The sequence below is a fragment of the Urocitellus parryii genome, chromosome 5 (genome assembly GCF_045843805.1).
Source record: "Urocitellus parryii isolate mUroPar1 chromosome 5, mUroPar1.hap1, whole genome shotgun sequence".
NCBI lineage: Eukaryota > Metazoa > Chordata > Mammalia > Rodentia > Sciuridae > Urocitellus > Urocitellus parryii.
Window position 1 is genome coordinate 83,566,447 of NC_135535.1, and position 25,083 is coordinate 83,591,529.

General features: G+C 37.0%; 1 non-coding gene across 1 annotated transcript; it reads left to right on the forward strand.

The window, feature by feature from the left end:
• Positions 1-14,490: 14,490 nt before the first annotated feature.
• Positions 14,491-14,596, forward strand: LOC113198116 (U6 spliceosomal RNA). The gene has a single exon (XR_003302802.1). It is a non-coding gene; the product is annotated as a U6 spliceosomal RNA (small nuclear RNA).
• The last annotated feature ends 10,487 nt before the right edge of the window (positions 14,597-25,083 follow it).

The following is a 25,083-nucleotide window of genomic DNA, read 5'->3' on the forward strand; positions in this document are numbered from 1 at the left end:
AGTTAAGTGCCACAACATCAGGTAAATCACAAAACACTAGAAGAGTTGGGAGAGCAGCCTAAGCAGAGGATTAACAATTCCAGGGCCCAGAATCACAAAGCTGCCACCACCTACACAAGCTTCTCCCTCACCTACCATGGTCTGCACCATCCAAAGTAGCCACGCTGCTCAACCCAGTTTTCAATTCATCTGACTGGTGGAACTTAGATTATATTTGAAACCTGTGCCATAGGAGGTTCTGGGAAATGTGATTTATGGTATTCCCAGCCTCTCTAATACCAGAATGAGGTTGGAATGGGTGGTGAGCATCAACCACAGCTTGTAGGCTCCTAAGTCTGTATTTTACTTTGGTTTCAATAAGAGCCCGTCACCTTTGCTTCAGATGGTGCATTAGTGACCTACTGCTTCAGTAACTAACCATCCCAAAGGACGCAGTGGCCTATAACAAAATGCATGTACATTGCTACTCTAGGATCTGCAGGCCGGCTGGGTGGCTCTGATTCGGGTTGAAGGTGGGCCATGGACTATCCTGTCTTCATTCTTGAAGCCAAGCTGGAGGGGCAATAGAGTCAGGAACATGCTCTGCTCCTGATAGACTCCAGAAGTCCAGATGAGAAAGTTAAACCTCATGAGCCAAGTGAGAAGCTCTACTACTTACTCCTAAATACAATAGCACCTGTTGTGTCTACATAACATAGGAACCAAAAAGCAAAATCAATCTGCCTTCACAATCAGACCAGCCCTTAGGAACTAAAACTTGGGGAGATGGGCTGTAGACTGAGTCAGAGCCTCAGAATCCTGTGAGAAAGAAGCTAGGAGAGGCTCAGAAACATTTCTTTTGGATAATTTCACGTTTCTTGGACCATCCTTGCTATTGCCCTGTTGTTGCCCCCATTCACTAGTACCACAAACAAGTACTGAGCACCTACCATGTGCCAAATGGTGGACTAAATACTGAGGAGTCAATGATAAAAAAGGTAGATGTGCCTGGGTGTGGTGGTGCAGGCCTGTAATCCCAGCAGCATCGGAGGCTGAGACAGGAGGATTGTGAGTTCAAAGCCAGCCTCAGCAAAAGAGAGGCACTAAGCAACTCAGTGAGACCCTGTCTAGAAATACAAAATAGGGCTAGGGATGTGGCTCAGTGGTTAAGTGCCCCTGAGTTCAATCCCAGTACCAAAAAAAAAAAAAAAAAAAAAAAAAGAGAGAGAGATATGTGGTTCCTGCAGTCAGGGAGCTCAGAATGCAGAGGTGGAGATGGGTAAGTTGCTGGGGGATTTCAACAGAGTGATGAGTGCAGAGGGAAGGAGTGAGAATCAACCAGAGGAAAAGCGTGTGTGGAGCCAGGAGCATGGGGTTTGCGGTGCTGCTCTACGTTTCACACAGACGGAGAAAAGGCTGGAGCTTGAAGCCTCAGCTGGGCCACCTCACGAAAGCCTGGTCAGGAGGGAAGAGCTAAACACGGAAGAGCCTTCACTTGGTTCCTCAGTATTTAAGAAGGCGTTTGGAGAGGGGAACTGTGGGTATCACTGAGAGCTACCCTGTGTCAGAGAGGCACAGGAGATGGTGACGCTGACGTGGTAAACGGAGGTAGGGGTCTCCCTCCTGGTTATCCAAGGGAGCTGGATGGAGTATGTGGTCCCCCAGTTCCATTAGAAGGTTGGTCCTGTTGACTGAATGTTTGTGTCCCTCCAAAATTCCTGTGCTGAAACCTAACCCCCGAGGTGACCGTATTCAGAGGTGAGGGCTCTGGGAGGTGATGAATTTGTGAGGGTAGAGCCCTCATGAGTGTGATTAGTGTCTGAATATCACAGACCTCAGAGAGCTTCCATGTCCCTTCTGCCATGTGAGGGCAGAGCAAAAAGATGAAAAGACAATGACTGAGGAACCAAGAAGTGACTCCTTACCAGATACCCAATCTGCCAGCACCTCCGTCTTCGACTTCCCAGCCTCCAGAACTAGAAATAAGTTTGTATGGTTTATAAGCCACTCATTTGGGTATGTTTTGTCATAGTAGCCTGGACAGTCTGAGACAGCAGACCAGTTAGGATGCTGGGACAGTAACTATCCCAGGGGAGAGGTGAGCGACCATGAGTTCTGTATGAAGGTGGTGGCTCTATGGATGGGAAAGTAGGCCAAATTACCCAGACATGTCAAGGTGCCATCGACATTAAGGATGACCCCGAGGCATCTGGCTTGGGCTGGAGAAAGCCAGTTCACGTCTTCCTTGGAATCCTCTTACAATGCCGCTGCCTTATCTCTCAGAACCCGGGGGTCCCCAGGAACTCCTGTAACACTCAGGCCAAAAGAAATCAGCAATTTCTGATTTTCACCATCATCCCAATTTTTAAAAGGGAATATATTTTTTTAATTATTTCAAAAATAATTTTAACCAGGGCTGGGGTTGTGACTCATTGGTAGTACACTTGCCTAGCATGTGTGAGGAACTGGGTTCAAACCTCAGTACCACATAAAAAAATTAATTAATTAATTAATTAATGATATTGTGTCCATCTACTAAAGAAGAAGAAGAGAAAATGTTTTTTAAAAATAACTTTTACCAGACAATTTGCAGCTCCCTACATAAATCTACGCGGGCAAAATCCCTTTGGACACCCTGCACAAATCATCTTATCAGTGACTTTGAGGCACTGTAGATTTTTTAAACCAAATATGCAGAGAGTTAAATAACCATCTTAAAATATTAAAGGAGAGAGCTACTGTATAACTCAGTGACTAGAGTAAGTCAGTCAAATTATTACTGGCTCTAATTATCACCCCCATAGCTGTTAAATTCTTTACCTGCAGCAGAGTAGAACTCCAGAGGTGAGAAATTCTTTCCTGCCTTTGAAAACGCCAAGGAAAAAACCCAAAGGAGTAACTTCCAATATGAATCTGAGAAATCAAACCTACATTGTGCACAAAGACAGGACAGGCAGAGGGAAAAGCACAGCAAACGTGGAAAATAACTTACTGGAAAGTCAAAGGTCTAATGTTGGTTTTATTTAGAAATTACCTCCTACAGTGACTTGAGGGCACAGATTTGAGCGCTGTAGCACTCCAAAGCAACACACAACGAAAAGAAGAAAAAAAGAATAGTAAAAAGGAGTCAGGGTAGGTAGTCCCCGTAGCATTATTTACTGTAGCATTATTCATGCTAAGTTTAACTACAAATAGGAAAAGCTGTGCTATCATCAGAAACATAAAGAAGCCTACTGGTCAGGATGGAGCAGATGGTATCAGGAGAACATGAGAGCCATGGAAGGTTCTGGAAGCAGAGAGGGAAGCTGCTTGGATAATCACCACTGTCTTTTAAGGAAAGATTTAGGTAAACCCTGGAAGAGTTCTCCCTGCCTTTCTACAAATGATCTACCTTACCAAACACTTCCCCTCCCACACCCCCATGAAACTCACGGCCTGAAAGTTCTATGACTATTACTCTTCTAAGTGACATCAGCCTTTTAATGAAGTTAAAAAATATATATACAGGGCCAACAGCTAACCAAAGAGAGTTCTCTTTCTTTCTTTCTTATTTGTGGGGTAGGGGTGCTGAGGACCAAACATGGCACTTTACCCCTGAACTATATTCCCAGTTCTTTTTTTGTTTGTTTGTTTTATTTTGAGACAGGGTCTTGCTAAATTGCTAGGGGTCTCACAAGTTTCTGAGGCTGGCCTCAAACTTGCAATCCTCCTGCCTCAGCCTCTTAAGTGGCTGGGCTTATAAACATGTGCCACAGCACCCTGTGAGAGCATTCATTTTCCACCCACATCATTCACTTGTCCTCTAGGTAAAAAACAGTTTATAGCATAAGGATTTTTATTATCCTTTTTCATCTTCTGAGCATCTGATTTTTTTCCATCTTTTTACTTTCCATTCTTCCTTATGCCTGCAGTAGCGACTCACAGTGAATATGAGGAGAAACACTAGAAAAATACTGAAAAATAAGAGCTGTGTTCACATACATTCCTAAAATGTGATGATTTTACAGGAGTCTCCAGCCCGAAAGGAAAGGAAAGGGAAAGGAAAGGGAAAGGAAAGGGAAAGGAAAGGGAAAGGAAAGGGAAAGGAAAGGGAAAGGAAGAAAGAAAGAAGAAAGAAAGAAAGAAAGAAAGAAAGAAAGAAAGAAAGAAAGAAAGAAAGAAAGAAAGAAAGAAAGGGAAGATAATAAAAAGGAGGAAGAAGAAGGGAGAGAGAAGAATTTGAGGAAGAGAAAAGATAGGAAGGGAGGGGAAGGGAAAAGATGAGAAGAAAAGGAAAAGGATGCACATTCAAAGGGTAAAAATTAAAGAATGGTGTATGTGCTCACATGAGTCTAGGTGTATATTAAAGACTGAGTGAATTTTTTTAACTCTGTGAATGTTTTAATAAAAGCTGACAAATGACCCTTATTTTCCTTCTTAATGTGTTTGTATTTCTATCAGGACTTCAGTTGTTTTGTTTTGCTTTGTTTTTATGTTTATTCTGTGAATATTGTCTGAAACCAGGAGAGAATAATATTAAGATCCAAATACAAGAACAGTATCCTGGGAGCTCTCCACTTGGGAGGTTTTCACATCATATTTAGGCCATGGTAGCATTTTCCTTGGCTGCTGTGCCCACCAGTATAAAATAAAGTGGCATCCCCAGGCTGATTACCAAAGTCAACCGAGGTGCATGAAATGCAAGTCAGTATGTGGCAACTTCATATCTGCATTTATCCTTGTGGTCACAGTAGGTCGTTTCTTCTTCTAATTTTATAATGTTCTATTGATTATTATAACTCTGGACTTAAAATCCAGTAATCAGGGTAACTGACAAAACTAATTATATGTTATTATTCCCCTTTATCAAGACAGAGTAGAACGGGTAGAATTCCTGATGCTGAGGTAGGAGATGTAACAAAGCATGCTGGGCAGCTCTGCTCTGGCTGCGTGTTACTGACAAGAGGGCTGGAACCACAGAAAGGCCCAAGAGAGCGAGCACAATTGACAAGATGGCCTGGGAGCACACAAGCCCTGAGTCTGCCTTTATCCTCTGAAAGGCATTGAGGAAATAACCAATCCCTCCAAAGCTTGACTTCTTTATTTATTAAAGTTAATGTAAATAACATTTGTCTTATTTGGGTTTAGGAAAAACATGCAAAACAACATCCAGATAATGTGATAACTCAGTCTAGGGAATTCTAGAATAAAAGCATCACTCAAGAAGATAAATAAGGAGGGCTGGTTGTATACCATGTGGCACATCTAGGGAGTTGACACTGCTAAAAACAAGGAAACCTACCCAAAGAAACACACTTGCTTTGGGATTAGGTTGAACTCTACATGTGTTAGTCCATGATTTTTTTAAAAAATCTGATATTGCATGGAGGAACTTCGGGCAAAGGGAAGGGTAGGGAGGGGAGGGAGTATAGGAGCAGGAAAGACGGTGGAATGAGACGGACATCATTACCCCAGTTACATGTATGACTGCACATACAGTGCAATGCCACATCATGTACAAAAATGAAAAAGTTGAAATGGAAAGGTGTGCTGCGATTGTGTACAATGAATCAAAATGTATTCTGCTATCATAAATACCTAACTAAAATAAGTTAATCGGTAGAGCGCTCGCCTAGCATGAGAGGGACCCAGGTTCGTTCCTCAGCACCACATAAAAATAAAGGCATTGTGTTGTGTCCATCTACACCTTAAAAAAATGAATATTAAAAAAAAGGAACGGAACCACCATATGATCCAGTTATTCCACTCCTTGGTAGATGTTCAGCAGACCAGTAGGGACACAATTACGTCAAGATCTATAGCAGCATAACTCTCACTAGCCATGACATACTGAAGGGATTATAAAATGTGGTGTACATACATGAAGAAGTTTTACCCTGTCTTAAATAGTGAAATGATACCATTTGCTGATGAGTGGATGGAACTGGATGCTAAATTAAATAAGTCATATAAGAAAAAAAATTTTGATATTGCTGCACAGAATGCTTAAATCTATATAATACAGCATGGCATTTGCATATAACCTACAAGCATCTTCTCATATATTTAAACATCTCTAGATTACTTATAATACTTCTCTAATATAAATATATGTGAACAGCTGTTATTGTTCAGGGAATAAAGACAAAAATCTGTATGTGTTCAGTACAGATGCAATATTTTTTCTGAATATTTTCAATCTGTGGTTGGTCAAATCCACAGTTGCAGAACCTACTAATACAGAGAGCCAACTGTACAAAGACTTATGTTTTTAAAACAAATTTTTAATTTAGAATAATTTTAGATGGGCCCAGTTTCTCTATTAAGCTCTTACATAAGTACATTTGTCACAACTAATGAACCCAGATTGATAATTACTAATAACTAAAGTTCATACTTTATCAAGACTATTTTAAAAGAATTTTTTTCTGCTAGAAATAGGGTATTATAATTCTGGAGAGAAAAGCACCAGTAAGTATGGGATTTTGACCTAAACTGTTCATTTTGCTTGTCCCCATCACTTACTAATTCATAAAGTGCTCCTCGGGACTGTGGACCAGGGCTCAGAGCACGAGTCTGGAGAAGTATATTCCATCCTCAATTCTGGTCTGCCTTAGGAAAACCTCTCAATCTCTCACTGAGCCCAAGTTCTGTTTCTTACCAAAAGAAGAAATTGAGTTAGACGATTTTTAAAACTCTAACTTGAAATTCTGATTCTAGAATAACTGAAAACATTTTAATGTTTTCATGAAAAGAGGTTCAACTGTAGGGTTTAAGGACTATAATTCTGGATTTGTCGCCAGATTTTTCTTTTTAAGTGAGTTTTAAATTATAATGATTAACACACACTAGTTTGACAAATTAATGAGATTCACTCTGACATTTCCATACATACATAAATCATATACTTATCATGTCCATCTATCCTCCTTCCACCCCTCCTCCCTCTTGCCCTCTCTCCTTACTTCCTCTGAGCCCCTTACCAGTCCCTAATAGTTCCTCTTCTACTGTCAGATCATTTATTTTTTCTTTAGTTTCCACATATGAAAGAAATCACTTGATACTTGTCTTTCTGTGTCTGGCTTATTTTGCTTAAAATGATGTCTTCCATTCTCCTGCAAATGGCAAGATTTCATTCTACTTTGTCGCTGAATAATGCTAGAGAGAAAGAAAGAGACAGACAGACAGAGAATTCAGTCACATTTTCTTTAACCATTCATCTGTTAACAGGCACCTAGGCCAATTCTGTATTTCTATATCTTGGCAATTGTGAATAATGCCACAATAAACATGGGTATAAATATATCTATCTTGTACGCTGACGTAATTTCCCTAGGATATACATCTAACAGTGGGATACCTGAATCCTATGATAGTTCCATTTTCAGTTTTTGAAGGACCTCCATAGTGTTTTCTGTAGTGGTCATACTAATTTTCATTCCTGCCAACATTATGTAAGTGTTCCTTTTTCTCCACATCCTTACACACCATTTGTTATGGTTTATTTCATTGTTTATAATAGATATTCTAACTGGGTGAGATAGAAACTTACTATAGTTCTGATTTATGTTTCCCTGGTGGCTAAAAATATTAAGTACTTTTTCATATATTTATTGGCCATTTGCATTTCTTTTTTTTTTAAATGTCTATTCATTTCATTTGACCATTTTTACTTGGATAGTTTTTTCATATATATGTAAAGGGAAGAATAGGACAAACAACATTTCTACCAACTTGAAGAGAAAGATATTCAGTTATTCAGCTTTCATAAAACATCAAATGAGCATATTTATGGAAGTAGAGGCCATAAAGGAAGAACATTGTGTCCAAAACAAGGAGTTTCTGACAGATGAAAGGGAAAATCCCCAGCTCTTTCAAGGCCTTTCCTGTGTCCTCAAGGGGAATTATGTATTTGTAGCTTTTTTATTGGCTGTGAAAATGAAAACACTTTTTCTTTGAATGAACTCTTTGAAGTTTCTCTCTCTTCAAAAAAAAAGAAGTCTATATGTATGTGTATAAATATGCATATGTATAATAAATGTAATATCAACATTATATATGATATATGATTTGTATGCAATAATATACATTTATATAATATACACAATATATAATATGTACACACACTATAACTGCATATGTACACATACATACACATATGTAAAGTTTGCCCATTAATAGGATCAAACACATTTCTAAACTCACAGCACAGCTAAACGAGGGTGCACTATTTAATTTAACCCTGAATGAAGGCAAATTCAATAAATGATACACAAAGGATGTTTTTTTAAAACTTGGAAATAACCATACTTATCTGTTCAATTTATTTTTCTAAATATCTTTCAATTTTATAGTCTTAGAAATAAAACTGGGGACAATGAAATAGCATAAAAAACTTGAAGCCACAGGTATTACAAAGTTTTTCCTTTTATAAAATCTCCCCAAATAAAGTTTTTAATGAAGTAATAAAAATAATTGATATGAATATATTTTATTTTCCTTTAAGTGATAAGGAGTTTCAAAATGATTTTTAAAAAGATAAAGAGGAAAGCACACCAGCTCGCATGGCACTCAGGCTCACAGTAGGCCCTGGTCCACCCCCTCCACCAGCAGGGCAGACACCCACCAGAGCCGAGCCTCTGGCACAGAACTGCCCCTTCCTACCACCAAACTACCAAGGGAGGTAAAGCCTGGAGGCCCAGATCCACCCACAAGGGTCTGTGCTGGACCCAGGTTTATAGAGGCACCCCTCCTTCAGCAGGCAAGCGCCAGAGCCCAGCCTCAGGCACAGGACCATCCCTTTCAACCAGCGGATTACCATGGGAGGTCAAGCCCAGCAGCCCAGATTTGCCCACACCAGCCTGTGCATGACCCAACCTCACTACCATGGGAGCCCAGGCCCAGCCTAGATCTGCCCACACCTACTTGCACAGGACCCAGGTCCAGGGTAGGTCCCAGTTAGCCTCCCTCCCTCCCCCCGGCTCCACCTACGAGCCTAAACCTAAACCACTTCCATCTTGGAACACTGCAAACATTGCCATAGCCTTCCCCATGGAGTAGCCCCTACCTTTTTGACAACAGACAGGGCCTAGAAGCAGCTGCATCTCCGAGCAGATATCCCAAAGGGAGTGTGAGGCCCATCCTTTCAGCCCCATCTCTGTAAGACATTGTATCCATCTTGGGGCACCTCCACTATTATCTCAAGATATCTCGGCTATTGCTACCACTACCTTTAGTTGCAGTAGCATACATTGAGGGACACCAACAGGGTCTGGAAGCCCAACAAATAGGTGAGGTACAGACAATCTGCACAAGTACTACAAGAATATAGAGTGGAAACTGTAATATCTCAGATCAATGCTACAAGAAAGGAAGACACATAGACAACATGAAAAAACAAGGGAGGAAAGTGCCTCAAACAAACCAGGACACTACAATAACAGAACCCACGGACAGCGAAGTTGAAGAAATGTCAGAGAAGGAGTTCAGAAGGTTCGTAATTAAAATGATCTGTGAATTAAAGAATGACCTAAATGAGCAAATACAGGCAAAAATTAATCACTCCATCAATGATATGAGAGAGCAAATACAGGTAGCGAAAGATTACTTCAAGAAAGAGATAGAGACTCTGAAAAAAAAAGTCAGAAATCCTTGAAATGAAGGATACAATAAATCAAATAAAAAATTCAATAGAAAGCATAACCAACAGACTAGATCACTTGGAAGAAAGAACATCAGATAATGAAGACAAAGTATACAATCTGGAAAATAAAGTTGATCACACCATGAACAGAACATCCAAGAATTATGGAACAGCATCAAAAGACCAAATCTAAGAGTACTAGAGGAAGGCACAGAGTTTCAAACCAAAGGAATGCACAATCTCTTCAATGAGATAATATCAGAAAATTTCCCAAAAATGAAGAACGAATTGGAAAACCAAATACAAGAGGCTTACAGGACACCAAATGTATAAAGTTACAACAGATCTACACCAAGGCACATTATAATGAAAATGCCTAGCATACAGAATAAGGATAGAATCTTAAAAGCCGCAAGAGAGAGGAATCAGATTACATATAGGGGGAGACTAATTTGTAACTCAGCAGATTTTTCAACCCATTCCCTCAAAGCCAGGAGATTGTGGAACAACATATACCAAACTCTGAAAGAAAATGGATGCCAACCAAGAATCTTATATCCAGTAAAACTAATCTTTAGATTTAATGAGGAAATAAAAACCTTCCATGATAAACAAAAGTTAAAAGAATTTACATCTAGAAATCCTGCACTATAGAACATCCTCAGCAAAATATTCTAAGAAGAGGAAATGAAAAACAATGATGAAAATCAGCAGAGGGAGGGATTACACTAAAGGAAAATCTAATCAGAGGAGAAACCAAGTCAAGTTAGATACCAAAGATAAACAAAAATGGCTGGGAATAAAAATCATGTCTCAATAATAACCCTGAATGTTAATGGCCTAAACTCACCAATCAAAAGACATAGACTAGCAGATTGGATCAAAAAAACAAGACTTAATAATATGCTACCACCAAGAGACTCATCTCATAGAAAAAGACATTCACAGACTGAAGGTGAAAGGTTGGGAAAAACCATACCACTCACATGGACTGCAGAAGCAAGCAGGGGTTTCCATCCCCATATCAAATAAAGTAGACTTCAAGCTAAAGTCAATCAAAAAGGATAAAGAAGGACACTACATACTGCTCAAGGGAACCATACACCAATAAGCCTTAACAATTATAAATATATATACCCCAAACAATGGAGCTTCTATGTTCATCAAACAAACTCTTCTCAAGTTCAAGAGTCAAATAGACCACAATAATTCTGGGTGACTTTAACACACCTCTTTACCACTGGATAGATCTTCCAAACAAAAGTTGAATGAAGAAACTATAGAAGTCAATAACACAATCAATAACTTAGACTTAACATATATAGAATATTTCCTCCTTCAACAAGCGAATACACTTTCTTCTCAGCAGCACATGGATCCTTCTCTAAAATGGGCTATATATTATGCCACAAAGCAAATCTTAGCAAATATAAAAACGTAGAGATACTACCCTGCATTCTATCAGATCATAATGGAATGAAATTAGAAATCAATGATAAAATAAGAAATAAAAGCTACTCCTATACCTGGAAACTAAATAATATGCTACTAAATGAACAATGGGTTGCAGAAGACATCCAGAAGGAAATTTTAAAATTCCTAGAGGTGAATGAGAACACAGATAAAACATATTGAAATCTCTGGGACACTATGAAAGCAACTCTAAGAGGAAAGTTTATTGCATGGAATTCATTCTGTAAAAGAAGAAAAAGTCAACAAATAAGTGACTTAACATTATATCTCAAAGCCTTAGGAAAAAAAGGACAAATCAACAACAAAAGCAGTAGAAGACAGACATAATTAAAATCAGAGCTGAAATCAATGAAATTAAAACAAAAGAAACAATTAAAAAAAATTGACAGAACAAAAAGTTAGTTCTTTGAAAAAATAAATAAAATTGACAGCCCCTTAACCATGCTAACCAAGAGAAGAGAGAAAACTCAAATTACTAACATAAGTGATGAAAAAGGAAATACCATGACAGACACTACAGAAAAATAGAAGATAATTAGAAATTATTTTGAAAACCTATACTCCAATAAAATAGAAAATATTGAAGGCATTGGCAAATTTCTAGAGTCATATAATTTGCCCAAATTGAATCAGGATGATATCAAATTTAAACAGATCAATTTCAAGCGATGAAACAGAAGATGCCATCAGAAGTCTACCAACCAAGAAAAGCCCAGAACTGGATGGATACACAGCTGAGTTCTACAAGACCTTCAATTTATTTCAGGAAATAGAAAAAGAGGAGCACTTCCAAACTCATTCTATGAGGCCAATAATCACCCTGATTCCAAAAACAGGCAAAGACACATAAGAATCATATGATCATCTCAATAGACGCAGAAAAAACATTGGACAAAATGCAACACCCCTTCATGTTCAAAACACTAGAAAAATTAGGGATAACAGGACCATACCCTCAACATCATAAAAGGCTATCTACGCTAAGCCCCAGGCCAACACTATTCTAAATGGAGAAAAATTGAAGGCATTCCCTCTAAAAACTGGAACAAGACAAGGATGCCCTCTTTCACCACTTCTACTTACCATAGTTCTTGAAACACTGGCCAGAGCAATTAGACGAAAGAAATTAAAGGAATACACATAGGAAGACAAGAGCTCAAATTAGCACTATTTGCTGATGATATGATTCTATACCTAGAAGACCCTAAAAGTTCCACAAGAAAACTTCTAGAACTAGTAAATGAATTCAGCAAAGTAATAGGATATAAAATAAACACCCATAAATCAAATGCAATTCAGTGTATCACTGACAAATCCTCAGAAAAGGAAACAAAAAAAAATCTACCCCATTTATAATAGCCTCAAAAACAATTAAATACTTGAGAATCAACTTAATGAAAGAGGTGAAAAATCTATATAATGAAAATTACAGAACCCTAAAGAAGAAGTCAAAGAAGACCTTAGAAGATGGAAAGATCTACCTTGTTCTTGGATAGGCAGAATTAATATTATCAAAATGACCATACTACCAAAAGCATTATACAGATTTAATGCAATTCCAATTAAAATCCCAATGACATTCCTTATAGAATAGAAAAAGCAAACATGAAATTTATCTGGAAAAATAAGAGACCCAGAAGAACTAAAGCAATCCTTAACAGGAAGAGTGAAGCAAGTGGCATCACTATACCAGACCTTAAACTATACTACAGAGTAATAGTAACAAAAACAACATGGTATTGGCACCAAAACAGACTGGTAGACCAATGGTACAGAATAGAGGACACAGAGACTAACCCACAAAATTAAAATTATCTTATATTAGACAAAGGTGCCAAAAACATGCATTGGAGAAAAGATAGCCTCTTCAACAAATGGTGCTGGGAAAACTGGAAATCCATATGCAACAAAATGAAATTAAACCCGTATCTCTCACCATGCCCAGAACTCAACTCAAAATGGATAAAGGACCTAGGTATTAAACCGGAGACTCTGCGTCTAATAGAAGAAAAAGTAGGCCCTAATCTCCCATCATGTGGGATTAGGCCCCAACTTCCTTAATAAGAATCCTTTGGCACAAGAATTAAAATCAAGAAGCAATAAATGGGATGGACTCAAACTAAAAAGTTTCTTCTCAGCAAAAGAAGCAATCTGTGAGGAGAATAGAGAGCCTGCACCTTGGGAGCAAATCTTTACCCCTCACACATCAGATAGCGCACTAATCTCTAGCGTATTTAAAAAAAAAAAAAAACTCAAAAAGCTACACACCAAAAAAACAAATAACCCAATCAACAAAAGTGCCAAGGACCTGAACATACACCTCTCAGAAGATGATATACAATCAACAAATATATAAAAAAAATGTTCATCATCTCTAGCAATTAGAGAAATGCAAATCAAAACAGAATAAGATTACATCTCACTCCAGTCAGAATGGCAGCTATTATGAAGACAAACAACAATAAGTATTGACGAGGATGTGGGGGAAAAGGCACACTCATACACTGCTGGTAGGACTGCAAATTGGTGCAGCCAATATAGAAAGCAGTATGGAGATTTCTTGGAAAATTAGGAATGGAACCACCATTTGACCCAGCTATCCCTCTCCTCAGTCTATACCCAAAGGACTTTAAAACAGCATACTACAGGGACACAGCCACATCAATGCTTATACCAGCTTAATACACAATAGCTAAATTGTGGAACCAACATAAATGCCCTTCAGCTGATGAATGGATAAAGAAACTGTGGTACATATACACAATGGAATATTATTCAGCATTAAAAGAGAATAAAATCATGGCATTTGCAGGTAATGGATGGAGTTAGAGAAGAAAATGCCAAGTGATGTTAGCCAATCCAAAAAAAAAAAAATGCTGAATGTTTTCTCCGATATAAGGAGGCTGACTCATAGTGGGGTAGGAAAGGGAGAGTGGGAGGAATAGACGAACTCAAGATGGGGCAGGAGGGGAAGGGAGGGGGTATCGGGTTAGAAATGATGGTGGAATGTGATGGACATTATTATCCAAAGTACATGTATGGGGCTGGGGATGTGGCTCAAGCGGTAGAGCGCTCGCCTGGCATGCGTGCGACCTGGGTTCGATCCCCAGCACCACATACAAAGATGTTGTGTCCACCGAAAACTAAAAAAAAATAAATATTAAAATATTAAAAAAAAAAACAAAGTACATGTATGAAGACACAAATTGGTGTGAGTATACTTTGTATACAACCAGAAATAGGAAAAATTGTGCTCTATATGTATAATGAGAATTGTAATGCATTCCACTGTCATATATAAACTTTTAAAAAAATAAAAAAATTAAGTTGATCATTTTTAAAGAAGATAAAGAGGAAAAATGAAACTAAACAAGAAATTAAAAAGACTTTTTAATTTTTTATTATTAAAAAAAAAGATGCAATGCTCGCTCCAGCAGCACTAAAATTGGAACCATACCGAGAAGATTAGCATGGCCCCTGAGCAAGGATGACACATAAATTCATGAAGCATTACATATTCTTTATGGAACCAACCAAGGTGCTCTTCAACAGATGAATGGATAAAAATAATGTGGTGTATATATACACAATGGAATATTAATCAGCCATAAAAAGAAGAATGAAATATGGCATTTGCTGGTAAATGGATGGAACTGGAGACTATCATGCTAAGTGAAATTAGCTAATCCCAAAAAACCAAAGGCTGGATGTTTTCTCTGATATGCAGTTGCTAACACACAATGGTGCTGGGGAGGGATGGGAGTGCATTGGATTAGACAAAGGGGAATGAAGGGAAGGGAGGAGGGATGACAGTAGGAAAGACAGAATGAATTGGACAAAACTTTCCTATGTTCCTATATGAATATACAACAGGTTGTAACTCCACATCATGTACAACCACAAGAACAGAAAATTATAATCCATGTATGTATAATATGTCAAAATGCACTCTACTGCCATGTATATCCATAGAATACAAATTTTTTTAAAAAAGCAAAAATTAAATCATATAGAAAAAAGACAAAGAAGTAGAGACCAATGTTACCACCTGGAGTGTAACCATTGTAGACATTTTGGTGACCATCTTTTATCTTTTTAGATGAATTTCTTTATACATATAAGGAAGATACCACTATGAACACTCTGATTTCCAATTGCCATATTTAGGAAATTTTTCAAAGTGAGTAAGCAGAGATCTTTTTTTTTTGTCTTTTTCTTAATTATAGATGGACACGATACCTTTACTTATTTTTATTTTTATGTGGTGCTGAGGATCAAATCCAGGGCGTCACTCATGCTAAGCAAGCACTTTACCACTGAGCTACAACCCCAGCCCTAAACAGAGATCTTAAACAACATAAGAACTCATAGTATTCTGTTGAAGGTAATTTGAAATAATTTATTTAACCAAGTCATTTTTGTTGGAGACTTTTTTTTTACTATTTGTTTATTTGTTTGTTTGTTTTGAGATAGGGTCTCCATAAGTAACCCAGGTTAGCCTGGAATTATGATCCTTCTATCTCAGTCTTCCAAATTGCTAGGATTACAGGTTTCCTTAAAATTAACATCTTTATGTGACAGTGTTTGGTGTGTATTTAACTAGAAAATGGATTATAAACAAAATGTTACACATATTTTGCATTTTGGTACATATTTCCTAAAGGACTTGTTAAAAGAATAGAAGGGAGAGTAGACAAGAGCAAAGATGATACATACATGTATGCAAACATCACCATGAAAATGATTAATTATACAATTAATAAGCATTAAAATTACAATAAAAGTAAGTAAATAAATCAAAACAAAAAGGCCTTTTTAACTTATACCAATTTACTCTAAGCATTAGAAGAGAATTCAACCAATAACCACACATCAGTTTAAAAACATAAATAAATAAACTGCATTAGATTATTGTCCTAGGATAGAGAATGAAGTAGTAAGGTTTGATAAAGTAATACCAAAGGCTTGCCTTGCCCATTTCTTGCTCACTCCTACGCTCAAGTTATATTAAGTGACCTAGAATATATACAACAACAAAAGTAGTTTTCAGTTATATTTCAAGGACAGTTAACACAATAGCTTCTGATAACTCCCATTTGAATTGTACTTGACAATTTCAAAATAATTTCACCTTTATTATCTTTCTGGATAATTTTAAAAAAACTTTAGTTGTACAGGGACACAATATCTTTATTTTATTTTTTAATATTTATTTTTTAGCTGTAGTTGGACACAATACCTTTATTTTATTTATTTATATGTGGTGCTGAGGATTGAACCCAGGGCCTCACATGTGCTAGGCAAGGCCTTTACCACTGAGCCCCAACCCCAGCCCTCTTTCTGAATAGTTTTTAAAATTCTGTGAGATGGACCAGAAGGAAATGAATCATCACCATTTTATAGAGTTAAAAACAACTGAAACTAAAAAATATATACATGAGAAAAAAAATATGCATATGCATATGTGAGTATGTCCCCACAGGGGTACACAGGGAATGACAGAAACAAAACTCAATAGTTGTTATCACAAGTCGAGTAAGGCACAGGAACAGGTCAATTCTAACATTGTTGAAAGACATAAATTCTTTTTATTATTCTTTATCTCATGTTAATAGTATATTCATAGATTTTTATTATTTTTTATGAAAAATAAAACAAAGACAACATAAAATGATATTAATTTCTAACAAGATAATAGTCATGAGAAAGAAATTTTTAGGGCAGTATTACACACAAATATTAATACAAATCCTAAGTAAAGTGCTATTTTAAAAAGAGCCTGGGAGAATTCAGAAGGATAATGTGCTATAATCAAGAAAGCTTTATCTCAGCAAAACAAAAACAATGAGTGTTGAGAAGTCAATTTATGAAACTCAGTGGAGAAAAAAACAATTACTCCTATATATGCCACAAAAGAATTTGATTAATTGATCGACCTTCAATACTGATTTAAAAAGTTTTATAAAATGCCTATCTAAATCCTCCTTTATATATAAATTTAAGATATGTCTCAGAGGTTTAATTTTAAGACAGCAAAATTGAATCAGCATATTTAACTTCAGTTTTCCTTCCTATAAGCCATCAAATTGGTACCCAAGCCAGTGTTCTTTAGAAAACAGAGCCAAAGGCAAAGTTTACTTACTGACACATGATTGAGAGGTATAATCCTTAAATATCAAGAGTGAGGGAAAAGGTAAGGGAGACAGGGAAGGAGGAAGAAGTATTGCCAAATTGATGGCAGCTTCACAAGAAAACCCCATGGATTGCGCCATGGCCTAGGTTATATCCAGAAAGGGGTGATGGAACCCTGTTCTTAGGAGCAGTTCTTTATCCTCATCTTGCGTCCACCACTGACCTACACCAGCCACGCAGAGCATTAACATTCCCTCCCTCAGGTATCTGGGGTACCTACAAAGGATGTAAATGGTACCCACCTCCCTTCAAGAGTGATTGTCCTGGCCACCTATCACGTTCCCTGCCATCATCTAGGGCAACATCTAGAACAACTTTGCTTACAGCACAGAATTCTCAAAAAGCTCAGGAACTAATATCAATGCATTCTTCCTAGAATTGGGATGAAGACAAAGGATGGAAAGGGAAATCATCAAACAGTACTGAGGGAAATATTTTGAAAAGTTATTAGATTATTAAATTTCCTTTTCTTTTCCAAACTGTTGGGTGACTGTCACGTTCCCATCTCAGAAGTTAAGGCTTTGTCTATGAAAAGGATAAATTAAGGGTTTCTCGACTAGGGACTAGAGTCAAATAGTGAGCTGCCATACTGGAAAATCAGGCCTGATTTAACATAAGCATACTGAGGGACATGCTGAGACTGCTGGCCCTACTCCATTTCCAACATGCCTTCCAGAAGGCTCACAGTCTGTCCTCTATTTTCCAGGAAAGAGATTCAAAGATTCTTCCCTGACAAACCTCAGTGTGAGATACCAACAGCCCAGGCTCCTCAACAATAGCCACATCACCCTACACAGAAGCTCAGAGTCAATCGGCCTCACCTATATGCTCAAAGATCCTAAAGAGCTTTTAATTTCTTACTTTTAATAATAGACACTCAACAATTATGATATAACTAATTCTAATGATAAAGATTAAATTTCTGACATTAAAAATTAAAAGACAAAAACAGCAACATGAAAAAAAGAGTAAAACTTTCAAGCCTTCAAAAATAATCATTATTATATTCAGAGAGATAAAAGATTTTGCATCCATGATGAAAGAACAGGACAATCTTTTAAAATAGAGTATTCAGAAAGCAAATGGAGAAATCAAAGGAAAGGAAAATAGCAATAAAATAATTTTTGAAAATCTCCCAAGAAAGGAGGATGGAAATTAAGCAGGTGCATCAAATGCATCAACACAGTAGGTGAAATAGAACCACACCACTGTACATCATGATAAAACTTCATAACAGAAGACAACGAGAATTTTCTAAAAGACTCCAGAGATTTATTTACAAAAAAAAAAGAACTACATACAAAGGATCAGAAATGGCTTTGAATTCATAACAGCAATACTGATTTCACACTGAAATAACAAACGCCTCCAAAATTCTGAAGGGAAATAATTTCAGCTCATAATTTTATGTGCAGTCAAATTATTAACCACATAGAAACATGGAATAACAAATATTTTCAGATTTAAGAACTCAAAAATTTATTTCCCATTAATTTTCTCAGGAAAGGCTTACAATTATGTTTGCCAAAATTAGAAACAAACACACACACAAAAAAAAAAAAAAATAGAGAGAAATACATAGAAAACAAAGGAAAGATAGGGAAGGCCCCAGAAAAAATGGTGGAGGTGACAAATGAGTGCTGTGTACAAGGACATATTGGAGCCATCTGAAAAATCTGTGGCCAAGGACAGGACATACCTGTAGAGCTACCATCCCTGACAGACTTTAAAAAGAGAAAAAGTCTCACAAATGTGGATGGGTTATAACTACACGTTGAAACTGATCAATAACAAACAAGTAGCTAGTTGGAGACATCAGCAAGATGGTCCACCAGAAACCCTAGTCTCCGCCCCTCAAAAGCCCCTACATTTTGACCAAAATAATTAATGGAAAGCACCAGAGAACAACAAAGAGGCAACAGAACCCTTGTAGAGCACAGAACCTGAGGATAACCACATTGGGAAGGAAGATGACACCTTGCCCCTGCGACCCAGTCCTCCCAGTCAGGATCAGTCCTGAACTGTGAGAGACTCCAGTAGCTAATGTCCCCAACATGGACACCTGCAGTCTTCACTACTGGAGACTCTTGCACAGGCTCTCAACCCAATGGAAGGATCTCCCAAGAGTCTACCCACTAAGCTAGCCCCAGAGAAATATCTAGCACTGTGCATTGCCCCCCACTCCCTTTGGTTTATGCTTCTACTACTTTGTGCCACCTTGGAACTAGAATCTCCGCATCCTTCCATCACTTAGGCTTAGCTTCCACAGCATACAACCACCTCCTGATGCACCATCCCAGAAACATGATGCTTCTACACTGCCCCATAGAGCCAAGCCACTGTGAGCAATGCCATCCCCCAATCCCAGTTGTTGGTGCAACTTAGAGTTGGACTGACATGATGCCTCACTCTTCCAAGGATGCAGAGATGGGAACTCTTGGAAAACCCAGGGTCTTGATGCCACCCCCAGCCCCGGGGAACCACAGGCCACTGGCACAGCAAAGCAACATCCACTTATATCTTCAAGAGTAAACCTGGGGCTGGGGATATACTTTAGTTGGTAGAGTGCTTGCCTCACATGCACAAGGCCCTGGGTTCAGTTCCCAGCACACCCCCCCCACACACACACACACACAAGAGTAAACCTGAACCTCCATTTGCTACAGCAGTTTCACAAGGTTCTGAGTACAGAGCCAATCGGAATATTTGTGCCTGAGATTCCAGTGCCCCTGAAGCTACCTGTGGGCCATGTCAGACCTGACACCAAGAGGGATCTGTTCAGATAAAACTCTTCCCACTGACGGGAAGAAGAGCATAGGAGAATCCTTAAAGCCCTCGTCCTAATAGCCTAGACAGCCACCATTAGCGCTGCAAACTTCTCTAGTTTAGACCACTGAGGCACTCAGTCACCTCTGACTCTGGTGACAACTGAAGAGGTTGTATGGAGGTTATACCTCTGTATCACATGGAACAAGAGCCACGGCACCTGACCAACCAGCCCCCTTAGGCCCATCTTCGGGTTAAAGTTTTCCCCTACAAAAACCACTCTGTTAAGTTTTAAAGACATGACTGCACAACCAGAAGTACAGACACAGGGACGCAAGAAACATGAAAAAAAATAAGGAAAATGACATCACCAAGGGAACACAATAATTCTTTAATAACTGGCCCCAAAGAAATGGAAATGTGTGAATTTTCTGAAAAAGAATTCAAGATAATGATCAAAAGGAAATTCAGCAATATAGAAGAGAATATCAATAGACAACCCACGGAAATCAGGAAAACAATTTGCAATCTCAATGAGAAATTCAACAATGAGACAGATGTTTAAAAAGAACTAAATAGTTTGTAACTGAAAAGTTTAATCCGTAAAATTAAAAACACCATAGAAGACTATAACAACCCAAAGAAAAAGTCTATGAATCTGAAGCTTGGTCATTAATGAATCCATGAGTGACAGGGAGAAAAAAAGAATAATAAAGAATGAAGAGAGTGAAGATCACCTGTGGGATTGTGTTATTCAGCTTTTTGTCACTGTGACAAAAATACCTGTCAAAGTGTTGGGGTTGTGGCTCAGTGGTAGAGCACTTGCCTAGCATGTGGGTTTGATCCTCAACACCACATAAAAATAAATAAAATAAAGGTATTGTGTCCATCTATAATTAAAAATATATATTTTTAAAAATACCTGACAAGAACAACTTAGCAGAGTAAAAGTTTATTTGGGAATTAGGGTTTCAGAGGTGATGTCTTCCCATAGACACACAGTGTCCATACTACCCAAAACAATGCACCGATTCAATGCCATCCCTATCAAAATACCAATGACTTTCTTCACAGAACTAGCAGAAACAATTCTAAAATTGATATGGAACCACACAAAACCCTGAGTAGCCAGAGCCCTTTTGAACAAAAAGAACAAAGCATTATGCATTACATTACCTGACTTCAAAAATACCACAAAGCAGTAGTAATCAAACAGCATGGCATTAGAGTAAAAACAGGCACTCCGAACAAAGAAATAGAAGAGAGAACCTAGAAGTGAACCCATGCATCTAAAGCCATTTTTGACAAAAATGCTAAGAACAAAAACATCGGGAAAAGGACAGTCCTTTCAACAAATGGTGTTGATAAAATTGTATATCCAAATGCGTAAGAATAAAGCTGGACTCCTATCCCTCACCACTTAGAAAGATCAACTCAAAATGGATTTAAGACTTAAATGTAAGACCTGAACCTATAAAACTACTATAAGAATTGCTTTCAGACATTGGAATGGGCAAATAAATTTTGTATAAGACCCTAAAAGCACAGGAAACAAAAGCAAAAATGTCCAAGTGGAATTACATCAAACTGTACAGCAAAGGAAGCACTTAGAACAGTGTCAAGACAACTTAAAGAATGGGAGGAAATATCTGCAATATGTATATCTGACAAGGCATTGATACCAGAATGTATAAGGAACTCAAAAACTAAATGTCAGAAAAATAAATAACCTGATTAAAAATGGGCAATAGATCTAAAACAGACATTTCTCACAAGAAAACACAAATGGCCAACACATACATGGAAAAGATATTCAATATCACTAATCATCAGGGAAATGTAAATCAAAACTACAACAAGCTATCACCTCATCCCAGTAAGAATGGCTGCCAGTATGGAAGGTAGTATGGAGATTCCTGGGAATGGAACCACCATTTGACCCAGCTATCCCACTTCTTGGTCTATACCCAAAGGACTTAAAAACAGCATAATACAGGGACACAGCCACATCAATGTTTATAGCAGCACAATTCACAATAGCTAAACTGTGGAACCAACCTAGATGCCCTTCAGTGGATGAATGGTATATATACAGAATGGAATATTACTCAGCAATAAAAGAGAATAAAATCATGGCATTTACAGGTAATGGATGGAGTTAGAGAAGATAATGCTAAGTGAAGTTAGCCAATCCCCAAAAAACAAATGCTGAATGTTTTCTCTGATATAAGGAGGCTGATTTATAGTAGGGTTGGGAGGGGGAGCATGGGAGGATTAGATGAACTCTAGATAGGGCAAAGGGGTGGGAGGGGAAGGGAGGGGGCACAGGGGTAAAAAAGATGGTGGAATAAGATGGACACCATTACCCTAATACATATATGAAAACATGAATGATGTGAATATACTTTGTCTACAACCAGAAATATGAAAAATTGTGCTCTACATGTACAATATGAATTGTAGTGCATTCTGCTATCATATATAACAAATTAGAATAAAGAATGAATTTAAAAAAAAAAAGACTAAAGGTAACAAATGTGGTGAAGATGTAGAGAAAAGTTAACCCTTGCACACTGTTAGTGTGAATGTAAAAGTACAGCCATTATGGAAAACAGTCTGGAGGTTTCTAAAGAAATTAAAAATAGAACTAATACACAACTCAGAAGTTCTTACTATGGGCATATACCAAAAAGAAATGAAATTACCCCTTTAAAAAGTTATTTGTATTCTCATGTTCATTGCAATAATATTCACAATAAAAAAAGATGTGGAAATCTGAAGGTCCTGGGTTCAATCCCCAGTATGAAAACAAAGAAAGAAAAAGATAATGGAAACAAATTAACCAACTATCTATCAACAAATGGATAAAGAAACTGTCCTATGTATGTGTGTATGTGTATATATATAATATATACATATATATATGATCATGTATAATATATATACACATGATCAAATATACATATATACATGATCAAATATTACTCAGCCCTAAAAAAAATAACAAAATTGTGCCATTTTCCACAATATGGATGAGTCTAAAGGATACTATGCTAATTGAAATAGGCCATACTCAGAAAGAAAAATTTTACATGATCTCACTTAGAGGTGACTATTTTTAAAAAATATGTCAAATACACAAAAAAATAGGGAACAAAACAATGGTTACAGAGAAGGAAGAAGAAATGGGGAGATGTAGGTAAGAAGATACAGTGTAACAGATGTGCAAGATGAGCAAGTTAGAAATCTAATGTTCAACAAGAAAACTACAGCTAATAAAATTGTACTGCATTTGGATTCATGCTAAATGAAAATATTATAACTGTTCTTGAGACACACAAAAATGGGTGTCAGGAAGATAAGTAGAGAGAGGAAAAGGACCTGGAGGAGAAATTGGGGAGAGAAAAGAGAAATAGTGAGGAATAATATTGGCCAAATTATATTGTTATATAGTGTGCATGTACAAATTTGTAACAACAAATACCACCAATTTTGTATATACAATTATAATGTACCAATCAAAATATGGAAAAAATGTCAAAGAAATTCTTTTAAAAATGAGCACTATATGAATGTTAATTTGCTTCAGTATAGTAACATTTTTAGTATCTATGTGTATCCCATAACATCATGTGTATACCTTAAATATACACAATAAAATTTATCTTTGTAAAAGAGGTGAATTCTTAAAATGTTACTCAGAGACCTCATCTCTATCTCTCTTATAACTGACATCTTTGTAAATGCCTTATGATTCCACAGAGTGGAACATAAAGAAAAACTAGACCTACTTGAATAAAAATTCTTCACTACTGACATACACACATACATATGCAAATGTATGGTATTTCTCTGGGACAATATGAAAGGAGTCTTCTGTAACAATGGCTGTTCCAAAAGAAGATGTGGGTAGACAAGGAAAAGAGGTGTATTGCATTACTTTTCTCTATTTACCTGTTTGTTTGTCTGAATTTTGAACCATAAGCATGTATTAACTTTTTGAAATACTACAATAAAATTCTTTAAATATGTTTGTATACTTCAAACCAAGAGCCAGAATCATGCTTAATAAGCTTTTAGCATCAAGCAAAACAAGACAAAAATACCCATTATCAAAATTATTATTTAGCATTGTTTACCAAGTATCAACCAATGCATTAAAGAAGAAAGTGATACATTGTCATTATTTATAGATGATATGACTCTAAATTTATAAAAAACAAGAGGAACCCAAAAACCATTTAAAACCATGAGAATTTAGTAAAGTAGCAGATTGCAAAATTAATATACAGTAATCTATAATTTTATTAATAAATGTCTATATCACAGTTACTTATTTTACAGCTGCAATTAATGTATTAACCTTAAGAAGTATTAAATCAAATGAGATGTACAAGATAAAAAGTAATGTTTTTCTTCCTATTCTTCCAATCCTTCCCATAATCTTATAACCTAGAATCAATTATATTCTCTATCGCTAAGGATTTAAGTATAAATAATAAAACTATGAAAGTACTAGATAAAACCATGAATGAATCTGTTTTTAACTCTTAACTAAAATGAAAACATATAAACAAATTTTAGAAGCTATAAGGAAATAGGGTGATGTTTTGCTACTGAAACATTAAAATTTTCTATATGAAAATGCTATAAATATAACCAAAATGCAAATACGCAACTTAGGGAAATATTTGTAACATTAACAACAAATAATTAATTTCCTTTATGTTTTTGGTTGTAGTGGGGTATGCCAGGTTGGAACCCAGAGCTAAACAAGCACTCTGCCAATAAACACATCCCCAATCCCTAAATTCCTTCCTACGAAAAGACTCTTTATCAAAAAAAAGGAAAATAACCTAATAGAAAAGAAATGACCAAATAGTTCACGGGAGAAGACATAAAAGGCTCAACAAACACCCAACAAAAAGAAATGATCAATGTAAAGCATTGAAATGTTAATTATCCTGATTTGATCCCTACCCATTATATACTCATATCAAATTGAATGTATACAATTATTATATGCCAGTTTAAAAAATAATTTCATAAAG